General features: G+C 43.7%; 1 long non-coding RNA gene across 1 annotated transcript; it reads right to left on the reverse strand.

The window, feature by feature from the left end:
* Positions 1-4,689: 4,689 nt before the first annotated feature.
* LOC308340192 lies at positions 4,690-8,486 on the reverse strand. The gene is made up of 3 exons (XR_013966586.1): positions 8,334-8,486; positions 7,157-7,260; positions 4,690-5,130 (listed from the first exon to the last, which is right to left on the reverse strand). It is a non-coding gene; the product is annotated as an uncharacterized lncRNA (long non-coding RNA).
* Between the last annotated feature and the right edge of the window lie 3,449 nt (positions 8,487-11,935).

The following is an 11,935-nucleotide window of genomic DNA, read 5'->3' on the forward strand; positions in this document are numbered from 1 at the left end:
TTGTTTTTATCAGTGGAAACTTCTAGCGACACTATCAAAATAAAGAGTGATCTATGTTAATTAGCTTGATTGTGGTGATTACTTCAGAGTGCATACATATATCAAAGCATCAAGTTGTACACCTTAATCATATACATTTTTATCTGCCAATTGTACCTCAGAAATGATGGGAGGAGAGAAAAAAATAAACAATCTAAATAAATAGGCTTACTATTTCTGGGGTTCGCTTTAAAAATAAAAATAAATACTAGTGATTAAGGGCATCCACTCTGAAGCCAGACAGCCTGGGGATAAATCCCAGCTCTGCCACTTACGAGGTGTGTGAGTTAGGCAAGTTACTTAACCTCTTCGTGCCTTCGTGTTCTCATCTGTAAAGATGGTTAATAGTAGTAGCTGCTCCACAGAGCAATTGAAAAGATGCAGTGGGTTAATATGTAAAATGCCGAACCTTATGATTTTTTTCCTGAGAGTTAAGGTCTCTTAGTGGTTGAGAGCAAAGGCTCTGGGTTCTGACAGACCCTATTTAAATACCACCCCAGACACTCATCAGCTGTGTGAGCCAATGACAGATACGCCCAAAGCCTCAGGTTCTTGGGAGGATTAAATGAGACAATTAGTGTGGTGCTCTATAAAGTCTTCTTTTAAAGGTACCACTCTAAAATGTTACGATGACCTGTATCTTTTATATCAGTCTCCCTGTCAAGCTGTATAAGCATGGCATGGATTAAAGATATCTTGGTATAGGTTATTTCCAAAGGGAGTTAATTTCATTCATTTGATGCTTCTTCACATCCATGTTAGAGATAGATTATCTTAATTTGTCCACAAATTCTGGCCCTATGTCCCAGGCGGTGCTTTTATTACCCTGACTGGCTTCCACTGGGCACCCACTGACGCTGTCGAAGTCCATTTGGGCTAAATTATATTGCAGTAACATCCATGCCCAAATCTTCATGGCTGACAGCAATGAAGGCTTATTTCTCTCTCAGGCTACATGCCCATGACATGTTGCTATGGCTGTGTTCCATGAAGAATTCACTTCGGGGCTCAGGCGGGTGGTAAACGTTTGTGTCTGGGATGCTGCCAGTTATCACAGCAATGGAAAAAGTGAATTGTAAGCTGGCTCCTAAGAACATCTACCAGGAAACAGCCTTCTCTCACCTCCACACACATTTTAATGGCCAAGTCTGGTGTCAAGGGGTAGAGAGCAACAGTACATATTTGTGAACTACAATAGACTCTTCAAAGCCTTCCTTTCACCTTCTTCTACTGAAGGCTGAGGAAGGGAGTGAATACTTGGTGTTTTGTATCTCTGGACCCCTCCCCTGCAATCCATATACTGTACATATGACATGGGATGCTCAGAGTACATATGTGGTATGAAAATATTTATAATACTAGTGGCAGGTATCTTGGTGCAGGGTGGGGGGTCTCCATTGTCTTCCAGACTTACATTTTTCATTCAATGGATTAAATTCATTCTGAATTTCTGGCTCAGCACCCACCTCTTTTCAAATTCCTACTTGATTATCCTTTTGCTTCCTGGACATCACTCCCAGACACTCCCACGCACTCGAGCCTCACAAGGTCCAAAATGGAATCTCCCTGCCAGAGATGCTGAGGTTGGCCCTGGGAGTCACGCACTGTAGCATTCCACAGGGTGCACAACCTGAACAACTGGGCATGGAGGACTGAGAACTGCCCTCCACTGCTGCTTGCCTTTCATTTCCCAACGGTTCCAGATTTGTGGGTTTTTAAACATCATGTTCATCTCTTGGACAGAAGCAGAAAATTCATTCCCAGAGGAAGTATTCCAATCCAGGTCACCATGGATTCTCATGTGGATGATCTACTGTTCCTTGGTCTCCCCAAGGCCACTCTCACCCACCCCACCTCCACAGGCCTACAGCCAGTGACTCTATAAAAGTGTAGATGGGGATCAAATTCAACTTCACCTTTCCACGGTTCACCACTGTTCCTCTCACTCCCGGACCTCAGTTTCCATCTTCCTGGTTTTATCCCTGCCTTAGAGCCTTTGCACCTGCTGTTCCTCCTGCCTAGAAACCTCTAGCCCCAACTTTGCCTCACTTAGGCATTACCCTTATGTCTGCAAGGATCCCTTTCCCACTCATCCCTCTATTGGCCGAGCCCAGCGATTCTCAACCTGGGCTCTATTGACATTTGGGGCCAGAGCAGTTTTTTGTGGTGGGGACTGTCCAGGTATTCTTGCAGGATACGGAGCAGCACCCCTGGCCAGGAGCATCCCCTCATCCCAGCTGCAACAAGACCTCTTGGGAAGGGATTGAAATTGCCCCCCCATTAAGGACCGCTGATGTAGGTTGAACTCCCTGCTCTCTCCTCCCACAGCACCTGCCCAGATCAACTAATTTTGAGTGGGACAGTACTGTTTATTTGATTGAAATTCACATTTTAGCTGATCACTTGACACATACCAGCCCACTAAACCCTGACCAACGCATGGGGCAGGCAGCTGAGACTCCACACCTCACTCCTACGTGGAGCTAGAATTCAGCCTAAGCTCTGGCTCTGGGTCTGGCGCCCACTCTCTTAACCAACTCACAATTCCCTATCCACTCATGAGGCTAGGACAGCAGGCTCTCTAAGCTCTGGTGGGGAACACTGAGCAGGCAGCTCCCCACTGTCTGAGGAATGTTCTGGGGAGGGCTCTTCCCTGAGACCACTCCCTTGTAGCTTGTCTTCCTGACACACTTACTTGACCAGTGGCTACTGTACCCCTGGCAGATCCCAGACCTCTCAGCTGCTGGGTGTAGTGTTTCCAGAGGTTAGAGGCTGCAGCTGCCTCAACTTTGTCTTATGGCCATGAAGGAGGAGCATGTTTTCTCTGAGAGCACGAAGCAGAACCACCACCACAGTTTATACCAGATTCTCTGACCCCCGAGACGTAATCCCCAGAGAACCTTGTTGAAGGGAATACAATTAGCTCATCTTCCCTAGTGTGCTTCTGAGTCTGGCATCTTGCAGGAAAGAAGTTTGTCATGAGGACATTGACTTTCTTCAGATTCATCTCTCTTGGTTGCCAGAGGGATAGCATGGTACTCAACGTTTTCCATGATGAAGCTTTTAAATATATTATTACCAATAAGTTATAATGTATTAAGTATTTGTTATGCAGATAGAGCTATGCCAAGCATGCAGTGTCCTAAAATTCTCACCATAGTGAGTGCTGCAAGACTACCTAATCTGCACTTATGTATCTTCATGCATAGTTTTTAGTTTTTCACTAAAAGACATCAGAATATCTGTAACTCTTAAAGTCACTTAATGGGGTGCCTGGGTGGCTCAGTTTGTTAAGCGTCTGCCTTTGGCTCAAGTCATGCTCTCAGGGTCCTGGGATCGAGCCCCACATCAGGCTCCCTACTCAGCAGAGAGCCTGCTTCTCCCTCTGCCTCTGCCTGCTGCTCTGCCTATTTGTTCTTGCTCTCTCGCGTGCTCTCGATCTCGCTCTCTCTCTGTGAAATAAATAAATAAAATCCTTTTTTTAATAAAGTCACTTAATGTTTTTGTGCAATGGCAAATGTGATATTTTCTTTTTTAAATTTTTTATTTAAATTCAATTAGCTAACATATAGTACATCCTTAGTTTCGGATGCAGTGTTCCAAAATTTATCAGTTGCATATAACACTCAGTGTTCATCACATCGCATGCCCTCCCCAACACCCATCACCCTGTTACTCCATCCTTCCACCCACCTCCCCTCCAGCAACCCTCAGTTTGTTTCCTATAGCTAAGAGTCTCTCATGGTTTTTCTCCCTAAGTGTGATATTTTCTAAATCTTTGTTTATCAATTTGCTCTTCATTTATAAAACACAATCTCTAATGCTGACTTTGAATGCAGAAAACTTGGTACACACTTCTAAATTTTAAAAGCATGCGCAGATGCTTTAGTATCCCTGTGAAAACAATGACATCATGTATGAAAAATGATGTGTTTGTATTTTCTTTTCCAAATTTTAATACTTTTGTTTCTTAGTGTTTTATGGGATACTTCTTTGGGGGGATGTCTCACGGCCTTGTCTACAGACCCCAGAATAATGTTGAAGAGAAATCCAAAACTATGGAAACCCATTCATTGTTCCTGAGGTAAAATGGAATGTTTTCAACAATATACTGTGACGTATGATAGTTATGGTAAGACTTTATGTAGATACCACTTTTAGGTTCAGACACTTCTGTTCTATTACAAGTTTGATAAGTTCCTTTTTGGTCAGGTTTACCTTATATGAATTATTAAAAGTTGCATTGATTAATTTAAAATTTTATGTAGAATGCTCCTCTTGACACAAATTAGAGGAAATATATGATAGACTTCTATGTCTCAGCTTTAATAATTATAAACACTTGGCCAATTGAGTTTCTTATATACAACCTTCCTGCTTATTTAATTTATTTTTAAGAAAATCCTACACAGTACACAAATCTATCCATATATATTACCCATACTCATGTTAGTATGTATTGCTAACACATAGTGATTTATCTCTTATCTCTCTATCTATCCATCATCTATCTATACCATGCTATTAGCATGACTCACAAATAAATAAAATTGCCTTCGTGTTGCCCGGTATATAATCCATACACAAATATTGTGATTTCTTCAAAACCTTTTTCAAATCAAAATCCAAACATGGTACACATATTAATTTAGTGATGTCTTTAAGGTTCTTTTATTTTCTAAGAATACTACATTTGCCTTTATTTATGTAATTTTTTAAAAACTAGATTATTTGTCTTGCAGAAAGTCCTACACAATATATTCTGCTTATTGTTCCATCCTGGCGTCATTTTTCATATTCCTCGACAGCATTTAGAAGTCAGGGCAAGAAAGGGGAACGATGCTCCCAAGAGGACCAGAGCTTTCAGGAAACCCCCTTTTCTGCAGAGAAGTTGGGGGATCGTTATGAGGTCAAATATCAAGACAACCTTTCCCAAGATTGCAGGCGGAGTAGAGGGATCAGGCTCAGCAGACCTGTGGCTTCTCACAGATCCAATAATACCAGTACGCATGGCATATACCCGAGAACCAGGAGCCAGACTTCTCCATGAAGACACAGTCATAGTCAGAAGATGTGGTAGCAGGCCAGTTGCTGCGAAAACACACACGAGCATCAACCAAGTCCCTTAGCCACAGTACTGGGGCAAGCCACACTCAGCCATGCCCAGCTGGGCTTCTCACCATTAAAATCCCAGAAGAGGATAAGGCTACCAGGGGAAGGTCTAGCCTTGGGGATATGTGAGAAATCTCTAGAAGTAAAATATCCCAGCCGTCTCTTAGAGCAAGGGTTTTTACATGAAGGAACTACTGACATTGAGAGCCTTATCATTATTTGTTGTGGGGGATGTCCTGTGCATTGTAGGACAGTGGGCAGCATCACTGCTGTCTACCCATTTGACGCCAGAAGCTTCCACTCTATTGTGACAACCAACAATATTGCAGACCATGCCAAATCGCTGTAGGGGGAAATCACTACCTTCTGAGCACCACTGTTTTATAATAATCATCTGGTGCAATTTCTTGCATTATAAATGAAATAAATGAGGCCAAAATGGACAAATAACTTAATATCCCTGGGTCTCTGAGGTTAAGTTTCAGGACATGACACATTTGAATGTCCAGTATATGATAGGTGCCAAGTCTATCAAAGGATCCCATCCCCTCTTTCCTAAACATTTCTTGAAATGTTCACAACATTTATTCATTCATTCACTCCAATACAGGTGATTATGCACCTGCTGAGTACCAAGCCCAGAAGTGGGTACTGGAGACACATCAATGAGTTGGATGACTGCTCTGCCCTGAAGCAGCAGCCTGTCTGATAGGTAAGACATGTGCAGGCAAAGAAAGATCATAACTGAAATTGACACAGCCACAAAACTCTACATAGTGTTAAGGGAGTTGGAATAATTCATTCTGGGCAAAGGATGGATTCCTCTATGAGATCTGACACACATATTGTAGCTCACCAAACCAATAAAATGTGTTCTAGGCAGATAACACAGCAGGAGAAAAAACGGAAAGATCAGATGCAAGACAGTGTTCAAAAAGATGAGTTATTTGTCACATAGTTGTGAAAGGAGATGGAGAGCCTTTGGGTGTGTAAGAGATAAGGATGTAAAGATGAATAGCACCCACTATGTGGGCATTGTAAGGTGCCATCTAAAGATTCTGGGTTATTCGGGACACCTGGCTGGTTCGGACGGTTAAGTGTCTGCCTTCAGCTCAGGTCATGATCCCAGGGGCCTGGAATCAAGTCCTGCATCGGGCTCCTTGCCCAGTGGGGAGCCTGCTTCTCCCTCTGTCAGCCACTCCTCCTGCTTGTGCTCACTCTTTCTCTCTCCGATAAATAAAAAACACAATCTTTAACAAAAATGTTTTTAAATAAAATTAAAGATTCTGGGTTATGCATGTAACATTGAGGAATTAGGTGTTTCCTAAAACTATATCAAAGGCATGTTTTAGGAAAATGACCCCTTGAACTTGACTAGAGCATGGGTTCATGAGGGTAAGACTAAGTATAGGATATATAGCAATCATCCTGACCTGAGCTGAGGCAGAAGATGTGGAAATTGAGGAAAGCAGAAATACTCAAGATGGTCCAGGAGGTTAAGCGTGAAGTTCTAGGAAAGTGTGTGGACATGAAAAAAAAAAAAGTTCAAGAACAGATGACCAGAATGTGAGGTCATTGAGTCATATGTAGAGGGGTTAAGTCTGGATCCCCTAGGCAGTTATTCCTTGAGTGTGTTCTGTAGGACACTAAAGGCTCCAGATACATGCAAATGAGATGTGCATCTCAATAAGCTTGGCACATCATACACTGCCTACTCCCTCCTCGAAGTGTATGATTCTCTTCGATGTATTAGCAGCACTGAGACTTCCCACAATAGAGAACTTCCTATTAAGTGTTGTTTAATTATGGTCTACACACACACACACACACACACACACACACACACACCCCTCTGCAGCTAACAAAATAACATTAAGCATGACAATAGGAAATGTGACAGGCAGTTTGGTTTTAACCAAAATCAAACACTTGAGACAGTGTGGGAATCTGTAGGAAGATGTCTTCAAGGTCCAGTGAGACAGACAAGCTCAACAGGGACACTCACATAAAGGTGGGTGCTGAGCCATCTTGCCACTTGTAAATGCCCTTTGGATATTGTTTCTTAAGGCCAATCCAGTAGCCAGTATTTTCCTCTGGCCTTAGGAATTTCTGCATGAGAAGAAGGCAGATTAAGTCAAGAAATATTATGGGCAGAGGTCAGAATGGTGGTGGAAGCAGTCCCTGAAAGGGAATAAGACTTACAGGACCACATAGGCAGGGATGTTGTCCAAAGCAACATCCTTGGCTGAAGTTAGATAAAAGCTCTGGGTAGATCTCCATTTCCACCATTATTATGGCCTATGTGGTCATCAAATTATGGATACTTGGGGCCCTCGGGCTTTTCATTTGTAAAATGGGGATAACAATGGCAGGTGCCTTCCAGAATTTTCTGAAATTTCTTTTTTTTTATTATGTTCAGTTAGCCAACATTTAGTACATCATTAGTTTTTGATGTAGTGTTCAACAATTCATTAGTTGCATGTAATACCCAGTGCTCATCACCACATGTGCCCTCCTTAATGCCCATCACCCAGCTATCCCATCCCCCCACCCCCTCCCTTCTGTAACCCTCGGTTTGTTTCCCAGAGTCCAGAGTCTCAAGAGCTCAGTGTGGCTCCTAGCTGAGCACTGGTTAAGAGGTAGTTAGGATTATTCAAAAGCATGGTTTACAAGGTGAGAAATATAGACACTACCCCCTTAGGAAGAGTTCTGGAAAATAGGAATCATTTGGATTCCACTGACAAACACTGAGTCCACTGAACCATACTGAGTATGTCTAATCTGGTCCCTGGCATTATCAACTCAAAAATGAGTCAGAACCACACCTAGCCTGGGAGTTCTTCCTGTGAGAGGAGATTAACCAGGGATCTGGCAGCATAGTCCAGTGTTGAGGAAGAGGGGGTGGGAAGGATGTTGAAGGACAAAGTTGGATCTGAAGAAGAAGGAGTAGAAGTTGTCTATGTAGATAGAAGAAAGCATTCTGGACAGAAGGGCCAACATGAAGAATCGCTCAGAAAAAAGACTTGGCCAAGAAAGAATCTTGGCCAATACTGTGTGCTAAGGCAGTGGAAGGGTATTATGAAGGGCAGAAGGAAGGATTGGCACTAGATTTTGCATGGGACAAGGACATGAACTTGCAATGACCCAAAGAGTCCCCAGAGCACCCCTCCCCACCTTCGCACCTGCTCTGCTTGGCTATTGATGATGACCAAGTGAGCACCCTTCTTAGCACAGTGATCCTTGGCTTTAAACCAGTCCTGTTTCTGTGTGGAAAATAGATAGCAGGAGCCCTGAAATGCCATCCAGTTTTCCAGGCAGGGCTCACAGGATGATTCTGGAGAAGGGGAAAGAGGTTAGCTCTGTTGGGGTTAAGGGCTGCACTGGCCACTGAACAAGATCTCCAGTGAAATGATTCACACCTGTGCATCTTTGCCACTTTGCAAAAGTGAGCACAGTAGCTTCCCATTTGTTCATTCAGGAGATGGGCAGGGGTGCCTGGGTGGCTCGGTCAGCTAAGCAGCTGCCTTCGGCTCAGATCATGATCCCCAGGTACTGGGATCGAGCCCTGAGTCAGGCTCTCTGCTCAGTGGGGAGTTTGCTTCTCTCTCTCTCTCTCTCTCTCTCTGCTGCTCCCCCTGCTTGTGTTCTCTCTCTCTCTCTCAAATAAATAAATAAAATCTTTAGGAGAGAGAGAGCCATTATGAGATGGCAGAGTAATGCCATTCAGGGGACCTCAAACTTTATATGAACACCAACCCTGATAGAGGGTCGATTAAAACAACCCTACATACATGCATGTGTTGCAAGAATCACTAGCATCAACAGTGTCCAAGAGAACAACCTTCTTCTCCCAACTCCCACTTCCCACCACCCAACTTGCCCCATCTCCTTACCGTTGCCTGCCCGCAGAGCCTCCATTTGCCGGAACACCTCTCCCCGCATCGTGTCCCGTTTGTGTCCAGCATCTGCCAGACCCTGCACAACTAAGGGGCCCACAGAGAAAGGCAGATCAAGACCTGGTGGAGGGCTGGAGAGGAATAAGCCCTCCATGACATTCAGCACTCACATTTGATGTCCAGTTGCTTGAGTTCTTCCTGCATCTGGTTGAAGAACTGCAGTACTAGAGGAAACACATGGCTGATATGCACTAGACTTTTCCATACACATTTCTTTTCCCACTCCCCAAATGGCAGGCTGAGACAAAGAGGGCAGTTTCTCTCTAGAATCATTGAGTCCAGCAACACAGTCCAGTCACCCCCTACTGAGCCATCTCTGCCCCAGCCCTCTAGGGTCCTCTTCTCAGGACTGCAGATTTGGGGGCCTGGGTCCATGTGATCACCCATTCCCATGGCTCAACACCTTACCCTCAGCCAGAACCACACCAAGGATGAGGACTAGCAGAAGCAACATCACGGTCATCATCAGGCAGAAAAACTTCCAGGGGCCATCCTGGGGCAGCTTTTGGTCCCAGTGTGCTGCAGGAAATGCAACAAGCATGAGGCAGTGCACACGGTCTCTGAAAGTGCTGGTAACGTGCTAGGAATGTGGAGGGATGAGCCTGAACCAGGCCCTGGAATGGGAGGCAGTGAGCACCCCTAGTATTGAGGAGGGCATCTACTCCTGCCCTCGACTTCTTGACTCACCTGGTTCCCCTGGCATGGGCAGAGATTTTCCCTCCATGGACGTGAGGTCCTATAGCCTGATGTTCTCTGTGGCTGCCCTCACCTATGGCTGCAGCTCCTTCTGTCTAGCTACCCACAGCCCTTCTGGTTATTATTAAGACACACCCATCCTATACTAGGAAATACCACCCCCTATGTAAACCATCAGATGTTTCCTTCCTGGCTCCGTAAGGCCCCCAAGATCTCTAGATGGCTTATCATCAGTTCATGTCACAGGGAGGTGGCATTAGCATCTTGGAAAAGGTATTCTGTTCCAAGTATGCTGTAAAACTCTGGTTTTTTCTCAGTTTGGGGCTCAGTAGCAGCCCCAGAAGTCTTCCTCAAAGTTTCCAGTGCATTTGCACCTTTAGGCTTCTGGTTGCAGTCCTTTCAAAAGATCTCGCATTTTCTCAGAGATAAAGTTGTAGTGGTTTCAACATTGGAGTTATGTTAATGCTCACTCAGAACATGTGGCCACAAAAAAAAAAAAAAAAGAACATGTGGCCACTCCTCCACCACACATTGCTTTATGTCTTAAATGGAGAATATGGTACAGTAAGGAGGACAAGTAAGCTAATGTAATTGAGAGTCTTCTAAGGAAATGTCCATATATCACGTCATTTCATGGGTCTTTTTCTCTTTGAACGCTGTTACAATTTTTCTTTTTCTTTGGTTTTCACCAAGTTAATTAGGGTGTGTGTGTGTGTGTGTGTGTGTAACTATGTGTGCCTCCATATGCTATTTGGAATTTACCCAGCTAGGGATTTTCTGAGTTCCCGCAATCTGTGTTTTAATGATCTTTTATGATTTTTTAAAATTTTATTTTATTTTTTCAGTGTTCCAAGATTCATTGTTTATACACCAGACCCAGTACTCCATGTAATACATGGAGTAATACCTTAATACCCACCACCAGGTTCACCCATCCCCCCATCCCCCTCCCTTGCAAAATCCTCAGTTCGTTTATCAGAGTCCACAGTCTCTCATGGTTTATCTCCCCCTCTGATTTCCCCCAATTCACTTTTCCTTTCCTTATCCTATTATCCTCCATGTTATTCCTTAGGCTTCACAAGTAAGCAAAACCATATGATAACTGATTTTCTCTGCTTGACTTATTTCACTCAGCATAACCTCCTCCAGTCCCATTCATGTTGATACAAAAGTTGGGTGTTCATCCTTTCTGATGGAGGCATAATACTCCGTAGTATATATGGGCCACATCTTCTTATCCATTCATCTGTTGAAGGGTATCTTGGTTCTTTCCATAGTTCGGCGACTGTGGCCATTGCTGCTATAAACATTGGGGTACAGATGGCCCTTCTTTTCACTACATCTGTATATTTGGGGTAAATCCCCAGTAGTGCAATTGCAGGGTCATAGGGTAGCTCTATTTTTTTAATTTCTTGAGGTATCGCCACACTGTTTTCCAAAATGGCTGCACCATTTTGCATTCCTATCAACAGTGTAAGAGGGTTCCCCTTTCTCCACATCCTCTCCAACACTTGTTGTTTCTTGTCTTGTTAATTTTGGCCGTTCTAACTGGTGTAAGGTGGAATCTCAATGTGGTTTTGATTTGAATCTCCCTGATGACTAATGATGATGAACATTTTTTCATGTGTCTGTTAGCCATCTGTATGTCTTCTTTGGAAAAGTGTCTGTTCATGTCTTCTGCCCAGTTTTTGACTTATCTGTTTTTTGGGTGTTGAGTTTGAGGAGTTCTTTACAGATCTTGGATATCAGCCCTTTGTAGTGAAATCTTTCATGATTTTTAAAAGTTCTCAGAATTCTAAGCCCCAGATCTCCTATTCATTTATTGTAATGACCTGCCATTTGCCACCTAACCTATCCACCTCAGTTTCCTGATTTTTAAAATGGAAATAAGTACCCCTGCCTATCAGGGATATTCTCTGCATTGAGACTATGGTATCTGGTGATTCACAAGCCTCCATACATACAAGACATACAGGTCTTTTGAAAGGCATAGTAATACTCTTAGACTTGGCCAAGTGGGATGTCTTCCTGGGTCCTGAACATCTGCAGGCCCTCAGTTTCAAGTGCCTTCCTCCAGGGGAGTCCTACTCTGCTCCCTGGGGTCCCCCAGGACTGTCAGTGTCTTCTAGGAA

The sequence above is a fragment of the Martes martes genome (genome assembly GCF_963455335.1).
Source record: "Martes martes genome assembly, chromosome: 1".
Lineage (NCBI taxonomy): Eukaryota > Metazoa > Chordata > Mammalia > Carnivora > Mustelidae > Martes > Martes martes.